The following is a 2,904-nucleotide window of genomic DNA, read 5'->3' as shown; positions in this document are numbered from 1 at the left end:
TTGGGGGGGGGGGAGGGGAGGATTTCAGGCATAACAACTTTTATTCACAGCCACCACCACTTTATTCCCTCTCTGTCTCCCTACCCCTCTCTCCCCCTCCCCTCCCATACACACACAAACACACACACACACTCACACACACACACACACACACACACACACACACACACACACACATACACACACACACAAGCTGCTGGAGTATTTAGGGAGGAAGTAAATCGACTATAAATATACAGGCTGTGAAAATCCTTTAATGGCAAACAAATATATGTGAACACCAGCACCCAGGAGGGCTATTACTTTGATGTGTCGTCTCTCGTTTTCCTTGTTGCTTTTTTTCTCTTTCCCTTGGTTCCAGAGCTGCTCATTCAATCTCACTATTTTGTGTCAAGTACAGTGTTAGCTCACTCAAAGGAATCTGGCTACTAGGTAAAACGTTAAACCTGACATTGAAAGGCTTTGAGCTCGATTCTTCTTTTCCACGTGCAGGATACTTCCACATGGAAAAGGAAGCTTTTCTTTTCTCAGCAGCAAGAAAAGTATTTAATTGGTAATTGGTGAGAACAAAACGTCATTTTGTTGTAATTGATAAATGTATTCGCAAGTTTTCGACATATGTATGGCTTTAATATTCCTTCAAATTGCTATGCCTTTTAAGATGCGGAACATTCGAATTCAACTTTGCTCGCGATGGGACTGTGCCAAGTAAGCAGGAAACCTTGAAGTAGCTTGAGCCGTTCACCAAAGAGGGTGCATAACTTTGAACTTTCACTCGGCCTGAATTAAAGATTTGAGCCAAGAGTACTTCACAGATGTTTGTTTAACCGAGAAACTCTTCGCCTGTCCAACACGATACCAGAGTAAATGATACTAGGATTCCTTGAAGGTTAAATGAAAACATCGAACTCTATGGAGAATCAATAACGCCTCGGTATTCGATTTGCTAAGTTTTGTTCTTCAAGTGATAATAATATTATTATCTTCGCACTTTTCTTCTCATTTCGCCCCAAGCTCCTCTGAGTTTTATTTGTTTCTCTGCTGTTTAGTAGGGCACGTGATGATTAATTGAGAGTGTGATAATATCATTACTAGTGTTTGATGTCACTTCTATCGGTGTATGAATGGCAGCATCGCGTGTGTGCCATCATTGAGTTATTTTTAACTTAATATTATAATATGTAACATGACGGTGGTAGTAATAATACTATTGTGTGTTCACGCATTGCTTCCCCGAAGTGACGTGTACTTATGCCATCCATTTTTCCCTAACTTGTTTTTGACACCCCTCTTTTTCTGTATGCGTTTCTGTCTGCCAGCACGATCTATCAAATCGCGACATGTTGTCACACGAATGACTCATGTAGAGATGCCGTGACCTTGCTAGTACACTGACATTTTGTTCTTTTATTTTCGCTAAGTGCAATTATTCAAACTCAAGGGGCAAGCTGGAGTGCCAGGGGGTCATAGTTCGAATCGCTCTTCAAGTCATATACTCCATGATGAAAGGGAGGGCACCATAAATCTACGAGGGTGAACAGCGTAAGAGTTTTATTATATTTATTCTGTTAAAATGGGATCATTTCTAATCTGAAAGATTTGTATCGAGACTTAGTGTTGTTGGGATCAAAGCGTGTTGTTGTGTTAAAGGGGCGTGTTTTGTTTGAGTAAGAGCTTAGGAGCTTATCAGAAAATACTGTTTCACTTTTGTATTTACTTTACAAGATTTTGAGATGAGCAATTTATATACCTTTTTTTAAAACTTGTACAATTTATATACCTTTTTTTAAAACTTGTACAATTTGTTATTAGAAGTCACGTCCCTACAAAAGCTTAGTTGAAATCTTTAAGGTATTTATAGTCCGTTAGTTACCGTGGAAAGACACTGTAGTTTTTAAAAATGTTAACTGTGTCTATGGCGTAGGTGGTCAAGTGGTTAGGCTACTGGACTTGTAATCCTGAGGTTGGGGATTCTGGGGTTCGAGCCACAAACCCGACGTTGTGTTCTCGGGAAAGACACTTTACACCAATTTTCCTCACTTCACCCACGTGGGAATGTACCCAGCCATAGACAGTGAAATATCTTGTCAGTATGTCAGTGTGTTAGCGCCTATAAATTGGCAGCTTGCTCTGTATGCTGCCTAGGAAGTTGAGATTGTTTCAGAATGCTATCAGGTCTGCTGGGGTAATAGTAAAGACTGTATTTAACATAGAGCTCGCTGTTGAGCGGGAATTTGCGCTACACAAATGCTATCTATTATCTATTATTATTAACTGTTTCTGATTTAGTGAGTCATTCGTGGGCACATGCACCGAAATACAGCAGACATATTATAATGCAGGTTTGGTTCTGTGGGTGATGGAGCATCTTGGGGACAGGGGCAGACCTTTATCACTGAAGTCAGGGAGGAATGCTGGTTTCCCAAATTTTCCCATACTCGTATATTCGAAAAGCAAGAAAAAGTCGCTAAATTGGCTTGAATGGATTCTTTATCAAATTAATACATAAAGTAAAAGGAACTGTCATAATTTAAACTCGACGATCGTGATATTTCATGCCCTTGGAAAAACAGCATCATACGTAACCGAGTATGTTCTTTATCTTAAGCACTTTTTTCTATGAACATCGCCTTTTGGCATCAGGGGACGCAACATTAACGACTATTGAATCAGCTTTCATTTAGAAACATGGAGCAATTGTTGCGTAGCGGGGTTTTTGTTTGTGATTTGTGTGTGTATTGTGTGTGTGTGTGTGTGTGCATGTGTGTGTGTGTGTGTGTGTGTGTGTGCGTGTGTGTGTGTGTATGTGTGTGTGTGTATGTGTGTGCTTTAACTTGAACAAGTACCGTGTATTCCTTATTGCAAACTACCTTGCACTATAGAGATTAGTGTCCAATTTATCTA

General features: G+C 39.9%; 1 protein-coding gene across 1 annotated transcript in view; it reads left to right on the top strand.

The window, feature by feature from the left end:
• Window positions 1-2,904, top strand: part of LOC101863064 (chloride channel protein A) — a gene marked incomplete in the record, with an annotated part of 79,438 nt that overhangs the window by 3,102 nt on the left and 73,432 nt on the right.

This window comes from Aplysia californica, unplaced genomic scaffold (genome assembly GCF_000002075.1).
Source record: "Aplysia californica isolate F4 #8 unplaced genomic scaffold, AplCal3.0 scaffold00924, whole genome shotgun sequence".
Lineage (NCBI taxonomy): Eukaryota > Metazoa > Mollusca > Gastropoda > Aplysiida > Aplysiidae > Aplysia > Aplysia californica.
The sequence above is the reverse complement of the archived record's forward strand: the minus strand, read 5'-3'. Positions and strand labels throughout refer to the sequence as shown.